We start from the raw sequence: 23,949 nt of genomic DNA, 5'->3' as shown, positions 1-23,949 counted from the left end.
ACTGTCATTAAAACTTATCTGATAAACTGGACAATGTTGTGTAATAAATATAAACAAAATATATATCACATGAATCAGTGGTCAAAACTGAATAAAATGACCAGTCACACTTGTATTTATATTCTACATAAACAACAAATAAACATGTTTTGTTGTGAAATGTCAAAACTTCCATAAAACCTGATATTTAAAAAAAAAAAAATTTTTTTCAAAAAATGTGTAAAATAATTATATCAATGGATTCAGTAGAACAAAACAAACAAAATGAGACCCCACTTTATATGATTCTTACAAATATTTGTTCATTAAAACTGTCTAATTAACAACAGGAATTAGTGTAGATTCAGTATAATTGATCATTTTAATAAAAAAAAAAAATTTAAGAAACATGAAAAGGATTAATATTTTCTGATTCAGAACAATAAAACGAGTAAAATGAGACCCCACTTGATATAATTCTTACAAATATTTGTTCATTAAAACTGTTTAATTAACAACATAATTTTGTGTAGATTAATAGTAATGTGATCAGACTAAGTAGATAACATACTGTATCTGTGATGTCGATCTTACATCCTCTATCAATGAGGAGTCTACAGATCTCCAGGTGTCCCCACATGGCAGCATACATTAATGCTGTCCATCCATTATACTCCTGGAATAATACAACTGACATCAAAACTTGTCTGATAAACTGGACAATGTTGTGTAATAAATATAAACAAAATATATATCACATGAATCAGTGGTCAAAACTGAATAAAATGACCAGTCACACTTGTATTTATATTCTACATAAACAAACAATAAACATGTTTTGTTGTGAAATGTCACACCTTCCATAAAACCTGATATCTTAAAAAAATATTTTTTTCAAGAAATGTGTAAAATAATTATATCAATGGATTCAGTAGAACAAAACAAGCAAAATGAGACCCCACTTTATATGATTCTTACAAATATTTGTTCATTAAAACTGTCTAATTACCAACAGGAATTAGTGTAGATTCAGTATAATTGATCATTTTAATAAAATAATTTTTTTAAGAAACATGAAAAGGAGTAATATTTTCTGATTCAGAACAATAATACGAGTAAAATGAGACCCCACTTGATATAACTATTACAAATATTTGTTCATTAAAACTGTCTAATTAACAACATGATTTTGTGTAGATTAATAGTAATGTGATCAGACTAAGTAGATAACATACCCCTGTGATGTCGATCTTACATCCTGTATCAATGAGGAGTCTACAGATCTCCAGGTGTCCTTCCAAGGCAGCAAACATTAATGCTGTCTCTCCTCTAAACTGGAATAATACAACTGACATCAAAACTTGTCTGATAAACTGGACAATGTTGTGTAATAAATATAAACTAAATATATATCACATGAATCAGTGGTCAAAACTGAATAAAATGACCAGTCACACTTGTATTTATATTGTATATAAACAATAAATAAACATGTTTTGTTGTGAAATGTCAAAACTTCCATTTAACCTGATATCTTAAAAAAATATTTTTTTCAAGAAATGTGTAAAATAATTATATCAATGGATTCAGTAGAACAAAACAAGCAAAATGAGACCCCACTTTATATGATTCTTACAAATATTTGTTCATTAAAACTGTCTAATTACCAACAGGAATTAGTGTAGATTCAGTATAATTATTCATTTCAAAAAAAATATTTTTTTAAGAAATATGGAAAGGAGGAATATTTTCTGATTCAGAACAATAATACGAGTAAAATGAGACCCCACTTGATATAATTATTACAAATATTTGTTCATTAAAACTGTCTAATTAACAGCATGATTTAGTGTAGATTAATAGTAATGTGATCAGACTAAGTAGATAACATACTGTGATGTCTATCTTACATCCTCTATCAATGAGGAGTCTACAGATCTCCAGGTGTCCTCTCTCAGCAGCCTTCATTAATGCTGTCTCTCCTATAATCTGGAATAATACAACTGACATCAAAACTTGTCTGATAAACTGGACAATGTTGTGTAATAAATATAAACAAAATATATATCACATGAATCAGTGGTCAAAACTGAATAAAATGACCAGTCACACTTGTATTTATATTGTATATAAAACAACAAATAAACATGTTTTGTTGTGAAATGTCAAAACTTCCATTAAACCTGATATCTTAAAAAAATTTTTTTTTTCAAGAAATGTGTAAAATAATTATATCAATGGATTCAGTAGAACAAAACAAGCAAAATGAGACCCCACTTTATATGATTATTACAAATATTTGTTCGTTAAAACTGTCTGATTAACAACAGGAATTAGTGTAGATTCAGTATCATCATTCATTTCAATAAAAATATTTTTTACTGCTTATGTACAATTTGTTATGTTCTGAAGTAACTTGTAGTTGTGTGTTTTATATTTCTTATGTACAATTTGTTCTGTTCTGAAATAACTTGTAGTTGTGTGTTTTATACTGTTGGTGTACAATTTGTTATGTTCTGAAGTAACTTGTTGTTGTGTGTTTTATATTTCTGATGTACAATTTGTTATGTTCTGAAGTAACTTGTAGTTGTGTGTTTTATATTTCTGATGTACAATTTGTTATGTTCTGAAGTAACTTGTTGTTGTGTGTTTTATATTTCTTATGTATAATTTGTTCTGTTCTGAAGTAACTTGTAGTTGTGTGTTTTTTTACTGCTTATGTACAATTTGTTATGTTCTGAAGTTTTGTAGTTGTGTGTTTTATACTGCTGGTGTACAATTTGTTCTGTTCTGAAGTAATTTGTAGAACTTTGTTTGTTTTATACTGCTTATGTACAATCTGTTATGTTCTGAAGCAACTTGTTTTTTTTATTTTTTATACTTCTGTTATTATAGTTCTAAAGAAAATTGTTGTCGTGTGTTTATGTACAATATTCAACATTTTGAAGTTACTTGTAGTTTTCACTGTTTCACTGTGCTTTAATTTTAAGTAACATGTAGTTTTGTGTCTTTTTTTGTTCATGTACCATAAAAGGCTGTATCTTCAAATGATTTTTCTATGAATGTGAATATTTTACTTACATCTCGATAATCGATGTCTGCACCATTCTGCAGACATAATTTTAAGGCTTCAATATCTCCATCTATAGCAGCTGTAGTAAGTTTCTGTAAGTAAAACATAGAAATTACATTTAATCTTGATAATCAATGTCTGCACCATTCTGTAGACATAATTTTAAGGCTTCTATATCTCTATTTCCAGCAGCTGTAGTAATTTTCTGTAAGTAAACCGTAATAAAAATATATTGAAATGAATGTCCTTACTGTTAAATTAGGTAATAATTATGTTTTCTTCTGTTTAGCAATGACTACATAAATCAGTAGTATCCTTCCTTCAAATAACAGACAGAGAGGAATTCTTTTAATAGCATATAATTGTTGGGATTTATGCATTTTATATTATCAAGAAAAACACTAAGAGTGCACACGATGAAATGTCTCGCCTTCTTTACTAATCATTGATATTATGTTGATAGTTCTAAACTAGATATCATTGAGATGGGAGCCATCTCTGTGGGCCCCGCTGTGAATAATGTGCATTAAAAAATTGTATCTTTACCATAGGACATGGGTTTGTCAACTGAAATCAAAGTTTTTGACCTTGACCTTTGACCTATGAAGTTGTAAATAAATTATGACACACCCTTTGGTGTTGGTTTATAAACATGTCAAGTATAAACTTTGAAATGATAAAGGTTCTCAAGATATAGAGCGGACACGATCTTTACCATAGGACATGGGGTTGTCAACTGAAACCAAAGTTTTTGACCTTGACCTTTGACCTAGGAAGTTGCACATAAATTATGACACACCCTTTGGTGTCGGTTTATATACTAGTATATGTCAAGTATAAACTTTGAAATGATAACGGTTCTCAAGATATAGAGCGGACACAATCTTTACCATAGGACATGGGGTTGTCAACTGAAACCAAAGTTTTTGACCTTGAACTATGCCCTAGGCAGTCGTTCATAAATTATGACACACCCTCTGGTGTTGGTTCATATACATGTCAAGTATAAACTTTGAAATCATAACGGTTCTCAAGATATAGAGCGGACACGATCTTCACCACAGGACACAGGGTTGTCAACTGAAACCAAAGTTTTTGACCTTGACCTTTGACCTAGGAAGTTGTACATACATCATGACATGCCCTCTGGTGGTGGATAATAAACATGTAAAGTATAAAGTATGAAATCATAATGGTTCTCTAGATATGGAGCGGACACAAAGTGTTATGGACGGACGGACAGATGGACGGACGGACAGACGGACGGACGGACGGACAGACGGACGGACAGACGGACGGACGGACGGACGGACAGACTGATCACTATAGGGGAATGCCTTTGGCGGGACCCTAATAAAAAGTTTTATCATAACTGTCACATAAACTTAACATTAACCAAGAAAACTAAACATTGACCAATGAACCATGAAAATGAGGTCAAGGCATGTACAGCTAACAATTCTTCCAAACAATAGATATAGTTGACCTATTGGTTATAGTTTAAGAAAATCAGACCAAAACACAAAAACTTAACACTGAGCAATGAACCGTGAAAATGAGGTCAAGGTCAAATAAAACCTGTGCGATTGACATATACACCATAAAATATTTCCATACAACAAATAAAGTTGACATATTGCATAAAGTATTAAATAAAAAGACCAAAACTCAAAAACTGAACTTTGACCAGTGAACCATGAAAATGAGGTCAGGGTTAGATGACACCTGCCAGCTAGACATGTACACCTTACAATCATTCCATACACCAAATATGATACTAGTGCATACAGAATAAGAACAAGAGTGTGTCCATAGTACGCGGATGCCCCACTCCCACTATCATTTTCTATGTTCAGTGGACCGTGAAATTGGGGTCAAAACTTTAATTGAGAATTAAAAATAGAAAGATCATATCATAGGGAACATGTGTACTAAGTTTCAAGTTGATGTAACTTTAACTTCATCAAAAACTACCTTGACCAAAAACTTTAACCTGAACTTTGCACTATCATTTTCTATGTTCAGTGGACCATGAAATCAGGGTCAAAACTATAATTTGGCATTAAAATTAGAAAGATCATATCATGGGAAACATGTGTATTAAGTTTCAAGTTGATTGGACTTCAGCTTCATCAAAAACTATCTCGACCAAACACTTTAACCGGACGGACAAACGGAGGCACATACCAGAAAACATAATGCCCCTCTACTATCATAGGTGGGGCATAAAAACAGACCAAAACACAAAAACCTTACTGTAACCACTGAACCATCAAAATGAGTTCCAGGTCAGATGACACCTGTCATTTGGACATATACACTTTACAGTTCTTCCATCACTGAATATACTAGATCTATTGCTTATAGTATCTGAGATATGGACCTGATCACCAAAACTTAACCTTGTTCACTGATTCATGAAATGAGGTCGAGGTCAAGTAAAAACTGTCTAACAGGCATGAAGACCTTGCAAGGTACACACATACCAAATATAGTAATCCTATTACTTATAATAAGAGAGAATTTAACATTACAAAAAATATTTTTTTTCAAGTAGTCACTGAACCATGGAAATGAGGTCAAGGACATTGGACATGTCACTGACGGAAACTTCATAACATGAGGCATTTATATACAAAGTATGAAACATCCAGGTCTTCAACCTTCTAAATATGAAGCTTTTTAGATGTTATCCGACGTCGGATCACTATCCCTATGTCGAGCTTTCTGCGACTTAAGTAACAGGCTCGACAAAAATTGTTAACCTTCAAAAAAATTTTTTTTTTAGAATCATGGGCTAGATTTAGCATATCCTTGATTTTTCTTTCTTGTAGTATTTTCTGGACTTTGACCTTTGTCCTTTTAAAGATATGTAATACACTTAGTCCTTTAGTTGCCACTACTTTTGTCCTTTTTAAGACATGTAGTTGTGTTTTTCATTCAATAAGTCCTTTAATTGCCTTTTAAAGACATGTAGTTGTGTTTCATTCACTTTGCCCCTAGTTACTTTCTCATCCTTTTTCATATCAGCTAGTAGAAATCTCTCTATTAACGTACTTAAAGAGATACATATATAAATGTATGTAGACTGAATAAATGTAGATGTGGGATATAATAAAGCAATGAGAATGTAACCTAACAAGACAAAAGTGTGTTGCATCAGTCAGCTCTTTATACCATAAAATAGATTGGTCGTATTCAACTCACATGAACTTAACAATGGCAAGGGGAGATAACTTATGTATTTTATTTTTTTTATGTAGAAAAATTGTCCCAATATTTTTTTCAAATAACTCTATAGACCTACTTAGAGTTACAAATAAACAAGGATTCTGAAGGTACTACATAAATAATACACTATCTCCCACTTTAAAAATCTTCCCCCTCTTTCCCACCTCCCTCAAAAGCTGTCCATCCTCAAAAGCTGTCCATCCCCTCCTACATCATGTACATTCATACTTGAAAAATATTTGCTAAATTTCTTAAACTGCATTTTTGTTTGTTTTGTTCAGTTACTGAATACTGATTCAAATGCTGTTTGTGTCACCAGTGTAATGAGTAGAGATGTTTTTGAGTTCACCTTGCTTTGTCCCAGTATTGAATTTGTATTTTTTTTTTGGAATAAGTAGTTTGGTAGTTCACTTAGAATTCTACTAGTTTTATCTCAAGTAATCACATACTTGTATCTAATTGTACACTAAGGCCAAATAAAAAAGTATGTGTGGTTCCAGTTACATCTGAAAATAAGTTAGGGTCGGTAGGCAGGGATTTTTTTTTACATTGAGTCTATGGGAGCAACATTCTGACTTTAACAGTGCTTAATGAAAAATGACAATAAAATCTTTAGGGTAGGCTATTTTGTAAGCCCAAAAAGTAGGGACAGTAGGGTTACTGGAACCACACATATATTTTTATTTGGCCTAATGGGGAACAAAACTATAAATGACAAGGAGACTATTAAGTAAATCTTACATCATTCCAACTTTCCATTATAGCCTAAAAATAGAAAAGAATAATTATAGTCAATATATACATTGTACTGTTGAGTTTTAATTGAGGTATTTGTGTTATTGCCAATTGAAACATGATCACTATGAGTGGTAAAATACTGACTTAATATTTTTATCTTTTTATTTCATTCAAATAATATATTATAGCATTGAAACAGTCATTTATTTCAACTTTTCTGCACTATTTAAAGTTAATGAACTGAACTCAAAACCTTAAAAATCTAATCACATACCTAAATGAGGTACAAATGTATTCTACAAGCAGGGTGTGACTTTTTCCATCGAACACCAGAACATCTACTGCACTTTTGCAGATCTAAAAATTTCAAAAGTTTTATTTACCAGCATTAAGACACACATAAAGAACAATATTAAATATCATATTGCAGCTTCTCAAAACATTATCAATAATCAACTAGACCAGTCACATTAAATTCAATCATTTTTTTTTTATTCTGTATGTGCCTGTCCACAGCCAGGACCTATGACGTAGTGGCTGTAGTTAGAAGCTGTGTACCATATTTGTTTTTCCTTCATTGTTGTAGTAGGTTGTTCGTTTTTGTTTTGAATGTTTCACATTTTATCATACCAAGGCTTTTATAGATGATTATATGGTATGGGTTTTGCTCATTGTTGAAGGCTATTAGACGACCTGTAATTGTTTATATCTTTGTCCTATGGTCTAGGAATAATTGCTTCATTGTTAATCATACCACATCTCCTAATTATTATATGGTTAGGGTTTTGCACATTGTTGAAGGCTGTTGAACGACCTGTAATTGTTTATATCTTTGTCCTTTGGTCTAGGAATAATTGTATCATTGTTAATCATAGCACATCTCCTAATTATTATATGGTATGGGTTTTGCTCATTGTTGATGGCTGTTGAACGACCTGTAATTGTTTATATCTTTGTCCTATGGTCTAGGAATAATTGTATCATTGTTAATCATACCACACCTTCTAATTATTATATGGTATGGGTTTTGCTCATGGTTGAAGGCTATTAGACGACCTGTAATTGTTTATATCTTTGTCCTATGGTCTAGGAATAATTGTATCATTGTTTATCATACCACATCTCCTAATTATTATATGGTATGAGTTTTGCTCATTATGGAAGGCTGTTGAACGACCTGTAATTGTTTATTTCTTTGTCCTATGGTCTAGGACTAATTGATTCATTGTTAATCATACCACATCTCCTAATTATTATATTGTAAGGGTTTTGCTCATTGTTGAAGGCTATAAGACGACCTGTAATTGTTTATATCTTTGTCCTATGGTCTAGGAATAATTGCTTCATTGTTAATCATACCACAACTCCTAATTATTATATGGTATGGATTTTGATCATTGTTGAAGGCTGTTGAACGACCTGTAATTGTTTATATCTTTGTCCTATGGTCTAGGAATAATTGTATCATTGTTAATCATACCACATCTCCTAATTATTATATGGTATGGGTTTTGCACATTGTTGAAGGCTGTTGAACGACCTGTAATTGTTTATATCTTTGTCCTATGGTCTAAGAATAATTGTATCATTGTTAATCATACCACATCTTCTAATTATTATATGGTATGGGTTTTGCTCATTGTTGAAGACTATTAGACGACCTGTAATTGTTTATATCTTTGTCTTATGGTCTAGGAATAATTGTATCATTATTAATCATACCACATCTTCTAATTATTATATGGTATGGGTTTTGCTCATTGTTGAAGGCTATTAGACAACCTGTAATTGTTTATATCTTTGTCGTATGGTCTAGGAATAATTGTATCATTGTTAATCATACCACATCTCCTAATTATTATATGGTATGGGTTTTGCACATTGTTGAAGGCTGTTGAACGACCTGTAATTGTTTATTTCTTTGTACTATGGTCTAGGAATAATTGTATCATTGTTAATCATACCACATCTTCTAATTATTATATGGTATGGGTTTTGCTCATGGTTGAAGGCTATTAGATGACCTGTAATTGTTGATATCTTTGTCCTCAGGTCTAGGAATAATTGTATCATTGTTAATCATACCACATCTCCTAATTATTATATGGTATGAGTTTTGCTCATTATGGAAGGCTGTTGAACGACCTGTAGTTGTTTATTTCTTTGTCCTATGGTCTAGGACTAATTGATTCATTGTTAATCATACCACATCTCCTAATTATTATATTGTAAGCGTTTTGCTCATTGTGGAAGGCTGTTAGACGACCTGTAATTGTTTATATCTTTGTCCTATGGTCTAGGAATAATTGTATCATTGTTAATCATGCCACAACTCCTAATTATTAAATGGTATGGATTTTGATCATTGTTGAAGGCTGTTGAACGACCTGTAATTGTTTATATCTTTGTCCTATGGTCTAGGAATAATTGTATCATTGTTAATCATACCACAACTCCTTATTATTATATGGTATGAGTTTTGCTCATTGTGGAAGGCTGTTGAACGACCTGTAATTGTTTATATCTTTGTCCTAAGGTCTAGGAATAATTGTATCATTGTTAATCATACCACATCTTCTAATTATTATATGGTATGGATTTTGATCATTGTTGAAGGCTGTAGGACAACTTGTCATTGTTTATATCTTTGTCTTTTGGTCTAGGAATAATTGTATCATTGTTAATCATACCACATCTTCTAATTATTATATGGTATGGGTTTTGCTCATTGTTGAAGGCTGTTGGACGACCTGTAATTGTTTATATCTTTGTTTTATGGTCTAGGAATAATTGTATAATTGTTAATCATACTTCATCTCCTAATTATTATATGGTATGGGTTTTGCTCATTGTTGAAGGCTATTAGACGACCTGTAATTGTTTATATCTTTGTCCTATGGTCTAGGAATAATTGTATCATTGTTAATCATACCACATCTCCTAATTATTATATGGTATGAGTTTTGCTCATTGTGGAAGGCTATTGAACGATCTGTAATTGTTTATTTCTTTGTCCTATGGTCTAGGATTAATTGCTTCATTGTTAATCAGTTAATCATACCACATCTCCTAATTATTATATGGTTTGAGTTTTGGTTATTGTGGAAGGCTGTTGAACGACCTGTAATTGTTTATATCTTTTTCCTATGGTCTAGGATTAATAGCTTCATTGTTAATCATACCACAACTCCTTATTTTGAGATAGTTTCAAGATTTGGGTTTTATAAAAAGGTCGGCATTTAAGAAACACATAAAAAATATCAAGTAACAGTTTCTTAAAACATCATCAATAATCAACTAGACCAGTCACATTAAATTCAATCATTTTTTTTTATTCTGTATGTGCCTGTCCACAGCCAGGACCTATAACGTAGTGGCTGTAGTTAGAAGCTGTGTACCATATTTGTGTTTCCTTTATTGTTGTAGAAGCTGTTCGTTTTTTCTTTTGAAATGTTTCACATTTTATCATACCAAGGCTTTTTATAGATGATTATATGGTATGGGTTTTGCTCATTGTTGAAGGCTGTTGGACAAATTGTAATTGTTGATATCATTATTCTTTAGTCTAGGGATACGTGTATCATTGTTAATCATCACATGAACTTTCATGAACATTTTCTTTATACAATGAATTTGAATAATTTCAAACTATTGGGTAACAGAAAGAAGTTGCACAGCATAAACAACAAGAATGTGTCCTAAGTACACGAATGCCCATTCCGCATTATAATGTTCTATGTTCAGTGGACCGTCAACTGGGAGTAATCTCTAATTTGACATTAAAATTAGAAAGATCATATCATAAGGAACACGTGTACTAAGTTTCAAGTTGATTGGACTTCAAGTTTATCAAAAACTTAAACTTGAAGCAGGACAGACGGACCAACGGACGGAAGATCAGACGAACAGACGGACCCACAGATCAAAAAACATAATGCCCATTAAAAAGGGGCATAAAAATTGCTAACATTCTACAAATCAACATTTTCAAGCTGTTCATCAAATATAAAATCATTCCCTTCCATAGAAGCCAAGATTGATTGATTGATTGTTGGTTGCTTAACGTCCAGTGGCAAATATTTCATGCATATTCAGGACGAGAACAAGTTCACAATAAATACAATAGTTAGGTTGTTGTAATAGAGGCCATCTAGGATGATGGTCGGGGAAATTTGGACTGCCACTGGAAAATGAGGGTATATTGGATAGGGACAGAAATTTTGCCTTGCAACAGGCCACCTACGGACCCCTCAAAGAGTTGTTGCAAGGGTTCTTAACATGCAAAGATCGTGGCACTCTCTTTACATGAGGCATCGGATTTAACGTCCCCCTTATGACCGGATGTGACTGTGAACTTGATACATCCCGCACAGCCAAACGGACGCCCCACTTCAGCAAGCGTTTTACTGCCGGTCGGGAGAAGACCAAGTGACCATATTTCACCCTTGGGGATAGAAGCCAAGAAAAAGAAATTTTCATTGTACAATAAGTGTTGCATAATTTCAAACTATCAACCAATAGGAAGTGGATGTATTACAGATGTGAAAACAGGAAGTGGCTGTATGGCAGATGTGAAAACAGGAAGTGGCTGTATGGCAGATGTGAAAACAGGAAGTGGCTGTATGGCAGATGTGAAAACAGGAAGTGACTGTATGGCAGATGTGAAAAAAAGGAAGTGGCTGTAAGGCAGATGTAAAAACAGGAAGTGGCTGTATGGCATATGTGAAAACTACTTACTCTGACTCTGTATTGATTTACCTCATTTTGGAGAAGCAGCAAATATTAATTTTCAAGTTTTTGGTTGAACTGTCCAGGGTTCAAACCCACCACCTCCCACACTAAAGGTGAACACAATACCACAACACCGTGAAGATCATCGAGACAGTCTTCATGGATTGATTTGTTTTGTTCTCTTAAAAAAACATATATTACACAATACATACTAATAAATAAATACTGATGAATGTACTTCTGAGGTCAGCCTAATTTATAAGTAACGTTCTGTCGTCATCTAAAGCATCTGTGAAAAATAACTATAAATCATATTTACTTGTTTAAGCCCAATATATATGTAAAATTGAAGTATGACTAAAAAATACTTCATTCGTACTTGTTATGAATGTTTCTTATAAACATATCAATGTGTGTGTGTTATCTCCCTGTTTCAATAAAATAAACTTACAGTTATAAGTTATATGGTTCGCTATTGACCCCCTACGGATCCATAGAGGGTTAGTAAAATCCATAGGGGCTGAGGCGGAAGGGGGTAAGTAGTGAACCATATATACGATATAACAAGTTTATCGCACATGGGACTTTTCCTGCTGCGTTTTGTATAAAAATAAACAATGAAATACAACAACATCAATAGATGAGGTCACCATTAAAAATAGACAGACGTCATGAACCCATATGAAATTTATTAACCCCATACAGATCCATAGGGGGTCACCATGTGACGGCGTTAAACCAATCACAACGTCATAATTTACCTGTGGTGCGATAAAAAGGTATAATGTGCAATTATTTCCTTTAAGTTAAAATGAATAAATCCTATATTTAATGGCCCGCTTCATCAAAATGAAGACCTTATCATATGAGGTTATTTTTTAATCGTTGACTATATATTGACCTGTGCACATCTCAATTCTTGCTTTGTTGGGTTGCTCATTGATATTTATCTCACTTTATTTTTTTATAGCACAAGTTCAATGCTTATATTTGAAGACAAATAACATTGTAATGATGTTATCACATTCGTTGTGTCTTGTTTACTATAAAAACATTGGTGGTATTTTGAATGTAAAAACTATATGTTGATTATCTCCCCTTATAGAGTTTGAATATTTTACATTATCTCCCCTTATAGTTTGAACATTTTATTTTATCTCTCTTTTTAAAGTTTGGACATTTTACATTATCTCCCCTGATAGAGTTTATTTTACATTATCTCCCCTTATAGAGTTTGAATATTTTACATTATCTCCCCTTATAGAGTTTGAACATTTTACATTATCTCCCCTTATAGAGTTTGAACATTTAACCTTATCTCCCCGTATAGAGTTTGAATATTTTACATTATCTCCCCTTAAAGAGTTTAAATATTTTACATTATCTCCCCTTATAGAGTTTGAATATTTTACATTATCTCCCCTTATAGAGTTTAAATATTTTACATTATCTCCCCTTATATTAAACATTTTACCTTATCTCCCCTTATAGAGTTTGAACATTTAACATTATCTCCCCTTACAGAGTTTGAATATTTTACATTATCTCCCCCTATAGAGTTTGAACATTTTACATTATCTCCCCTTACCGTGCTTATAGAGTTTGAACATTTTTCATTATCTCCCCTTATAGAGTTTGAACATTTCACATTATCTTCCCCTATAGAGTTTGAACATTTTACATTTGAATTCAATAGTAAATGATCCTATATAGTTCACATATATAATGTACATTTACCTATAATAACAACTTGTTGTGGACAAGGATCACGTTGACTATAATAACAACTTGACTGGACAAGGATCTAATAAATACAAATAATAGATGTTCAAACTAAAAATATGGCTAAAAAATAAAAAGAAAAACAACAGTACACAAAACACAAAATTAACAGTTAAAGACTGAGCAACAGGAAACCCACCAACACTCAACAGTTTGGGGTTATCTCGGGTGCTCCACATGTGGCACTTGTGTTGCTAATTAATAAGTACACACTCAGCGATAGTTCTAATTTAAAGATAGTTTGCAATGGTTGAATACAATGTTGACCTCTTTCATTGAATGGTTGCTGTCTCATTGACATTAAACATCCAATCTGTCATTCCTACACCACAAGTGACTTCTTAAAAACTCTTACTCTTTAAGCAACTCACATTGTAATGATTGTAATGTTTTGTTTAGTTTTCACTAACAAATGCACTTCATTTTGTTAAATTATATCATGTTATTTCTTGTTTCCAATTTATTTAACAAAAGTAGATGAGTGCAAAAAGTTAATCCTGTTTAAAAAGAATTAAAAAAAAGAACTGGTGTAATGCTACTTAGAATGAACCAGCTAGCTCTTGATTATCTCCCCTTTAAGAATTTTAACATTTACAATTGAAATATATTTCTGAATTTCATTCGATAAAACAAATAACTTAACGATCCAATACAATTTGACTATAATATTCACTTACCTTTACTAAGTAATAAATTGACTGGACTTGAATCAAATAAAACGAACAGTAGATCTTTAAACTGAAAATATAAAATAGCTCAATTTCAGTTCTTCACATTTATATAAATATCGGTTGAACCATTTCTGAATATGTATACTTGTGACAAGTAACTTGTCATGAATGAAAAAAAGAAGAGTTTTAACCTACCATAGTACCATAAATAGCTCAGTGTAAGAGTTTTAGGACAAATTCATAATAGCATGAAGGCCTGTTATTAGCAAGGATGTCTAACGGGAGTTATTTTTGTGTCACGTCACTGTATTATTAGACAGGCTCTGTCTAATGGGAGTTATTTTTTGTGTCATGTCACTTTAACTGGTATTATGGTACGAATACGGATTTTTGTCATACATGTAGCTAATCCGCTTCAAAAATAAATAATTTAGACAAGTGATTTGGAAATGGAATATGACGCTTTTAATGCAATTAATGCAATAAACATGATAAATGGATGGAACATGAACTAAAGGCAATATTCATCACGTTCTAATGAAGTTATAAACTTATTTTGCTGATAGTCAGAATGTTTTCATGTATGCTCTCGAGCAACAAGTATTGGAAGTGAATGAAAATACTTCATACAAAGTTGTTTGTTTGAAATATACTTGAAGCGTACAACCAATCTATAAAGTCAATGTAACGATAGTGTCCGACCGTACATGTACGGTCTGATTTATATTAAGAAGTTGGCCAAGTTTATTAGATACAAATGCATATAACAGATCAATATAACTTAACTGTCAAATTAGTATAAAAAAGTTTTAATTGAAATAATAAACAGCTGCGCCATGAGCGCATGATACGCCCGACGTCTTATGTGGAAGTCTTATGCAATAAGGCTTAAATTAAAATATTGTTTGTTTGCAGTTTACCGACCGACCCTTGAAAATCCTCCCGGCTGTGAAAATTTTATTGCTTTAAATTTGAAGAAATTTTTTTTAATACTTCTATTGACGCGATCCGGAACTTTGGGTCCTTTCCGGAAATGATTTAAAGTCTGGGTCAATTACGCATTTCAAGTTCGGTTTTTCTTAGCTTCCCATCAAGCGTTCATGTGACCATTTAATGATAAAGCACATGGAAATTGTTTACAGGTATCCATGAAGTAACGGAGGAGTACTTTACGCTGTCGTCTCGTGTCAATTTTAAGACAAATAACAAACAAAAAAGTTTATTAGTATACTGTTTATACAGATTCAGGCACATGTAATGATGTGTGATGATATCATTGACGATGATGCAGCGGATATTCATATAACTGACACGATAACCATTCTGTCTCAAACAAATCGGGTACAGAATCTGTGGAGCCTGACTTTATGGAACCAATTTCAGTGGTTAAATAATTCGACAGCAGCTTGAAGTATGGCATATTTTCTACAAATCGTTGTGAAGACGACAAAGACGAAAACACTCCTCCTTGACTTAAATCTTCATGGATATCTGTAAACACGCCTGTACGGAGAAATGGGCTCATTTGAAATGTTAATGGATATAGATCATGCCAAATCAATAAGAAGCAACCCTAACTACACAAAGATGTAGAGAAAATGAATGGTTAGCTTGAAAAATAAATATACTCTCTCTATATTAAATCTATCTTCGATTGCAATGAGTATGCTCCTTTAGGATAAGGGGGGCTGCCCCACTCATTGCAATTACTCTCTTTCTTACAATATTAAATATACCCAAACTGTGTGGCCTGTGTGAATTCAATTAAAACATGTCCTTAGGAGCTATGCTGCCAATTTTTTTTATGCATTAAAAACATTTCAGTACAGACCATTTACTTTTAATGGGGTGCTATGGATTTCACCCCAAACTTTAGATTTCTTTGGTTTTCATTAAAGCCTGGCAAAAATATAACCTTATCACATAATTAAATATTGTTAGAAATATGAAAACAGTCGAATGTCTTAATACTTTTTTTTCAAGTTGCCTTTTTTTCAATTGAGGAAGATTCAATGGTTATTTTTTTTTTATTAAAAATACACTCTTTAATACATTGTCTTATAAATCTTTAATATCTACATTTTTCCGATGAAAATACTCTACTCATGAAAACATTCTAGTCAAGAAGCAAACATGTCTGAATATATTTCTTTAAAACAGTTCTAGTCATAATGACATTCCTTGTTTATAAGTGTTCCAGTATTTAATAATTATACCATATTTTATGTCATAAATTGGATAATGACACAAGTTTCAATTTTGGTTAAAAAGTTTTTTATCTGAAAATACCTGTTCATTTGATGTTGGTTTTCAGCATGTCCAGTGTTTGTTGTTTTAAAATGTTTTTTTCTTCTTCACAAGAAACTTGGTTTAATGTAACTGCTTGTTTAAACTGTATTTTGGCTGATAAAATAAAATATTTTTCCTACCTACCGACCCTTCAGTCTGAAGGTACAGTCGGAAAACTGCAAACAAACATATTTTTAAGGTTGGCCTAATCATGAATAGTTTATGAGAAAGTTTTAAGCAATAACCATATATTGTTTAAGAGACACGGCGGGACATGTGAAACCCCCCACCCTGTTTTGTTTTACAAAAACTAAATATTACCAAAATAAAATTTTGAATCAAAACCAAAAAGTATACAGATCTTTATATTAATATATCAAAAAAGTGTGTAAAGTTTAAAGCAATAATCATTTATAACTTATTTTTGAGATACGGCGCGACATGTAAAAAACCCTCCCCTGTTTTACAAAATACTCAATAACTCAAAAATAAAATTTTGAATAATCACCAAAAAGTATACAGATCTTTAGGTTAATAGAACAAAGAAGTGTGTAAAGTTTTAAGCAATAATCATAAATCGTTTTTGAGATATGGCACAACATGTAAAAAAAAACCCTCCCCCTTTTTTACAAAATACTAATAACTCAAAAATGAAATTTTGAATCATCACCAAAAAGTATACAGATATTGAGATTAATATAACAAAGACATGTGTAAAGTTTTAAGCAATAATCATAAATAGTTTATGAGATATGGCACGACATGTAAAAAAAACCCTCCCCCTTTTTTACAAAATACTTAATAACTCAAAAATGAAATTTTGAATCATCACCAAAAAGTATACAGATATTGAGATTAATATAACTAAGAAGTGTTTAAAGTTTTAAGTCATAATCAAGAATGGTTTTTGAGATACAGTGCGACATGTGAAAAAAACACACCCCTGTTTTAGTTATAAAGTGCCGTAACTCAAAAAGTTTAAATCTTATTTTCACCAAAAAGTATACAGATCATTTGACCATCATAAGAAACAACTATATTAAGTTTCATGAAATTTGGATAAGTCGTTCTCAAGTTACGGTGCGACATGTTTACGCCGGACAGACGGACGGCGGACGGACACCGGACATTTGTATACCATAATACGTCCCGTCAAAATTTTAACGGGCGTATAAAAACTTTATATATATTTTTTATTCAATTATTTAAAAAAATGACGCTAATTAAATCTGTTAATCTCTTGTATTTAGCATGTCGATCAGTACTACATTAATCATGTTAATTGAATTATGATCACTGAAGTTGAAGATATTGGAAATAAACATAATGCTGGAGGACAATTGTTTTAGAATATTTAGCAACTTTACAATAAAACTCAAATGCAAATGTAAAAAATAAAATGTTACTTGTGGTAGCAAGTGTCACCTTGGGCGAGAGTACCAAAATAGGATTCAGATATACAATTAAACAGTGATTACTTATGAAGATAAATAAATTTTAAAAAAATATACAGAATTTCTTGTTTTGATGTCTGTTAATGTTATGGATTAGATCCTCTTTTTTTTTATTACAAACATATAATTCTTTAAAACTTGGTTGATTTTAATTAAATGACTAGCCTCGACTTTAAAAAAGTAAGAAGGAAATCCATTGAATAAATAATTCACATGTTTAAATGAATCCAACCATAAGATTGATGTCCATTCAAGTCGTTAAAGTCCCCATTCAGGCCTGAGTTGTGGCTTCAGAAATATTATTTTTTTAATTTTTTTTAATTTGAAGTTTATTGAAAAGTGAAAAATATAAATAAAACTACCAACTTTGTAATTTCTGGTCCGTCCAAGTTTACGTAACATTACGTTGTAAACGAGTGATGATTAAACATAATTTATTCAATGAAAATTCGAAAATCTTATTTCATGTAGGAGAAAATTTTATTTGAGACAATTATTTTAAAAATATGAGGGAAAAAAATTGAAAAAAATACTTTAAAACATGAGTAAACTATTTCTAATTTTATCTACATGTATGAAAAATATTTCAAAGGACAAGGTATGATAAGGGGCATTTTTTGCCCCCTCTTCAAATGACTTCATATTCAATCCATCATTAGTCTATGCATAGTGATTTTAAAAAATGTGGAACATTTTGTGTTTATGTGATTATTTGGTTGCCTAGCAACGGCTTTTATAACACGAACTATAATATCCAAATTTATTGCAATTGCCCTAGGAAACGACTACTGAATCTATTAAAATGAATGCTAATGTGTTAACAAACACTTGAATATTTATTATTGTTGTGTCTTTCATTTTTAAAAGTTCTTAATAGCAACCTAACAACCACAATGTTGCCTAGTGACCACACACAAGTACTTTCTTATCCAATGATATCCACACAAAAAATGAAAAATTCAAATATCATCATACAACTCATATTAAGTCGACTCCTATATTAATATATTTAGTAACAATGTTTGCATGAAAAAACAATTTGATTTTTTATAGATCTATATAATCCGTCAAATCAACCCGAGTTTTCCTTAGCAACGCATAGTTAGTTTTAAGCAAACAGTTGAAGAACATTTAAAACTGTTTAGTATCACTGAGTGTAACTTTTAAGCTTGAAACGTGGAACTAAAAGATATTTATGAGTACCTATGGTGCCGATGTGCAATTCTAATATAATTCTGAATTCAGTGTTTCCATGGTTACACAGGAGCGTATCCATGATATAATATCTTGCTTAGCAACCATGGCAAATTAGATAAAATAATTTTTATGCATATCTAAGTATGTATTTTCATATAAAAGAGAGACAGCAGATACATATTTTTTTTAGTTTTGCATACTGTATAATAATCTAATATTATTTGCTGCTAACAACAGCCTTATGACATGTACCCCTCCCCTCGTTTTCACAATGTTCATTTTTTTCTCTATTGTTATTTTCAAAACAAAATCAATTGTGCATGATCTGATGAATAGACATAATGAATGTTATTTATGACTATAGGTTTCAATTAATTTCCGTATTTTTTTTCTTCACCCAAAGATTGAATAATTTAACTTAAATAAATGGAGAATGTGTCCATTGACATAGGGACTCAATTGATTCCCCCGCTAATATATAAAGTTATACAGAGACATATCTCAAGAACTTTAAAAGTGACGCTACTAAAATTTGAACTTAAACTGAGTTTAGTGGCAATAATCATAGTATATGCATTTCATAACATTGATTTGAGACAAACTCAGGTTAGAGATTGGAAACAAAATATCAGCATTTTTTTCATTTGTAAAGGAGCATATCCCTAGAACAGAAAAAATAAATCACCAAAATTCATACTGGGTCTGTGTTTTGTGCTAATAAGCATTGTTTTATAAGTTTCCTAACATTTGGTTGAAGCAAATTAAAGTTAGAGAACAGAAACGAACAATTCAGCAATTTTGCTTTAGTGCAGGGACATAACTCTTGAACTGGAAAAGTGGCACCATCAACATTCAAACTCTATCTGTGTTTTGTGGTAATGAACAGTGTGTATAAGTTTTATATCATTTGCCATGTGTTTTGTGTAGATAAGCATTGTGTATAAGTTTCTTAACATTTGGTTGAGGCAAACTGAAGTTAGAGATCGGAAACCAATTTTGGAACGTACAGACGGACGGACCTACAATTTATGTATGTACGTATTTATAGACAGACAAGGGAACAACTTAATGCTTGCTCCGGTACTGAGAGGACGTCTTTACTACATACGTGGAGCACAAAAAAATAGTTGAGGATTATAAGAGTAGAAATTATTGATGTGTAAACTTGGCTGCTGACTTTCAAAATTTACATAAACGTCCATTTTTTTTAAAACCTTTTAGTTGTAAAATAAATTTTATGCAGTAAAGAGTAGTACCATTCAATTTCATATTATTATTTACAACATTGAGTAAATTGGTGCATATTGTACACTGTGATTGTTAAATTGATGTACATATTGATATTTTTCAACTGGGGCCGAGAGGATAGAAGGCGATGACTTTGGGTTCTTTTACAATTTTATTTTTAATCTAAGACAAAAGATGAATATATCATGAAAAAATAGAATAATAACATATCTATCTTTGGGCAATCCAGAAAATGATAGGAGTCTAGTGGTTTTAGTCATTTTGTTCAATGCATTTATTATAAATAAGAAGATGTGGTATGGTTGACATCTCTCCACTCAAAAGACCTAAATGACACAGAAATTAACAACCTTACGGCTTTCAACATGAGCAAAGCCCATACCATCAGTTATAAAAAGCCCCGAAATAACAATGTCAAACGATTCAAACGAGATAACCAACGGCCTAATCTATGCAGACAAAAATTAACAAAAAAAAAAACAAATATGTAACACATAAGCAAACGATAACCACTAAATAACAGGAGTCAGTTTCACAAAAAAAACTTACGACTAAGAATGATTGTAAGTATACTGAATTGTGCATGGCTCACGATCAATCTTACTCGTAAGTGTTTTTTAGTGAAACTGACTCCATGCTTCTGACTTGATAATATATGATAAACAGAATAATACATGGCAAAATCCGTATCACCACTGAGGGGGGATAGGACCTTTATCGGGACTCCGGGATCGCGTGTTTTTAAGCTCGGGATTTCGGGATTGACACTTTCGGGATTCAGGAATTCTTTTTTCTGATTTCGGGACGTCGGGATTTACTTTATTTAAATTCGGGACCTCGGGATTTCGTGTTTTTAAGCCGGGGTTTCGGGATCAGGACCCTTCCTATCCCCCCTCACCACTCGACCAATATCAGCCCTCGGGACCTTCGGCCCTCGGGACTGATATTGGTTTCTCGTTGTGATGCAGCATGCGATACGGATTTTGCCATGTATTATTCTATATATATTTTAGGTATATTGGGCACTGATATTGGGGTCAAAAGTCATTTTGTGATCGTAAGCGGCTGACATGAACAGAACAAGTTACGAGGAAAAAAGTGTTTTAAAATTAAATATATTTATAAAATAAAGTATTGTTGGTGTTATATCTTAATTGGAATATCTGTGTTCTCACAATACCTTGGTATATCTTTGAGTAGGTTTTTACCAAAATCGTAAGTTTTACACTTTCTTTCACAGGAAGCATATTTTGGTCAGGGGCGCGAAACGGGTGCGCATAATATACAACTCGTTTCAGGAGTTGTTTCTCCGGAAAATCTTAAGTCAGATAAGTTTTTTTTTCGCGCGGATGCCGGAACCAATCACATTCAGTTTTAAATCCGGTTTCTTAACTGGAAGAAGAAGAGGTTGCAGCAAGAAACATCTACTAAATATCTTGGCTTAACAATACAAACTGATTTGAAATTTAACAAACACATAATGATAACATCACAGCAAATGCAACTAACTTGACAACTGAATTTTATCAAAAGAAACCTTAAAGTCAGCTCGCAGTCAGTTAAAGAAAAGGCCTATATCTCACTTGTGAGACCAAAGCTAGAGTATGGTAGCTGCATCTGGGACCCACACACAAAATTTCAAAAATCACAAATAGAAATGGTCCAAAGACGTGCAGCCAGGTATATATGTAATCGATATCATAACACCAGCTCTGTGACAAACATGCTTAACCATCTTAACTGGCCAACACTTGAACTAAGAAGAATAAGGCTTATATTTTTCTTTAAAATTATACACCACCAAGTAGCAATATACCCCACGAACCTGTTAATACCATCAGACACTCACAGTCACTCATTCAGGCACATACAGGCAAAAAAAGACTAATATAAATTTTCATTCTATCCTAGGACAATCGTCCAATGGAACCTTTTACCAGTTACTGCTGTCCAATGTACCACAGTTGAATAATTCAGAGAACAGATTCCTATATCTGTTCTCAACCAATACTACACCATGTAATGTAACACCTTGTAAATAGTTTTATCTTGTATGTACAGTGATCATGAAAATCAAAAACAAGTTATTATTTCTTTTTTTAATTTTTTGATGTAAATATAAAATTGTAAATTTTACCCACGCATGCACGGCATATATTCATCTATATTATGATGGAGTGCGGAAACTAAAACGGAAGAGAAGAAGTTGCAGTGGCGGACCCAGGCATGAGGGGACGTCTAGAGCGTACAATCTCTCCCCTTTTGATCGAAAAAAAAAATTCTCATGCTACTCACGATTTATATGATGCTTAGGGTTACACGCAAACTTTGAAAGGAAATAAACATGATAAATCAATAATCTGTGTCTAGTTCACCTGACTGGATCAGTTTTAAATGTTAGAGTCATTGATACCTGTGCGTGTACAATCAATAAGGACGTTATGCTTACTTCTTTGTTAGATGGACCTTTAAATAGATTTATCTTTGTTAGCTTCCTATTGAAAGAATACTTATAGCTATTACAAATCATTTTACGGGACGGTAACCAAAGACGATTGAAAAACCTGTTAGACTAGTTTATAAATAAATTTCTTTAAAGGAATTAATATGCGCAATTTACACCAAAAGATTGTATTAAGATTAGTCCATCTTTTCTATTTGGTTTACTATTAATTGAGTAAAATAACTTTAAGTTAGTAAAATAATTACTTGAAACGTTGTCCTACTGGCAAATTAGTCTTGGCAATAGTCTTTGGTCCTATTACATATTTATTTTTGTATACCAAGGAAACAGATATGGGACAAGTACAAGGAAGTATTCACTTACGACCAGATTTAAACAGGGGCGGATCCAGCCATTTTAAAAGGACAAAGGGAGGGGGTCCAACTATATGTCCCCATTCAAATGCATTGATCGTCCAAAAAAGAAGAGGGGTTCCAACCCCCGGAACCCTCCCCTGGATCCGCTGAGCATTACAAGGAAGTATGGCCTGTACGACCAGATACATGTAGCAATGTTTAATTACTTAAAGAAAGTTGATCAAAAAGTAGGCTAACGTGTTACAAGTGCCATATACCAATACAATAATTTTTTATAATTTCCGAATGAGGTCCCCAAAGGGAAGGCCTATATGTGTAACATATGATACCTTTCACCATGCAGTGGCTGATCCAGGACTTTCAACAATGGACGGGGGCCAGAGGGGCACATAAAAAAAAACAGGGAACCCGACAGTTATAAGCCTGAGAAATGCACATAAAACCCAATGTTCGGCCATAGGGTGCCTCCTTGGTACGCCCCATTTTTATTAATCAGTACAATCAGAGCCTATGATATTCTTGTAAAAAGTTTAAATCGTGTATTAACACACAAATGTAGATTATAAGATACTTAAATTACTGTCTAAATAATCAATACATATATTATCAGAAATAATTAAAATTACCTTTAAAAAACAATTGTTCACTTGGTTAAAATGAATTTCCACTTTCGTTTCATATGTAAACACACAGACATAATCGACTGTCGACAAGTCCTTTTTACATACGGGTATCT

The 23,949-nt window shown here is 32.3% G+C and overlaps 1 long non-coding RNA gene across 1 annotated transcript; it reads right to left on the bottom strand.

The window, feature by feature from the left end:
* Positions 1-3,058: 3,058 nt before the first annotated feature.
* On the bottom strand, positions 3,059-23,949 carry LOC139498939 (uncharacterized). Its single transcript, XR_011658051.1, has 7 exons — positions 23,840-23,949; positions 14,212-14,272; positions 13,490-13,556; positions 11,780-11,933; positions 7,296-7,378; positions 7,025-7,048; positions 3,059-3,144 (listed from the first exon to the last, which is right to left on the bottom strand). It is a non-coding gene; the product is annotated as an uncharacterized lncRNA (long non-coding RNA).

Source organism: Mytilus edulis, chromosome 12 (assembly GCF_963676685.1).
Source record: "Mytilus edulis chromosome 12, xbMytEdul2.2, whole genome shotgun sequence".
NCBI classification, from domain to species: Eukaryota; Metazoa; Mollusca; class Bivalvia; order Mytilida; family Mytilidae; genus Mytilus; species Mytilus edulis.
The sequence above is the reverse complement of the archived record's forward strand: the minus strand, read 5'-3'. Positions and strand labels throughout refer to the sequence as shown.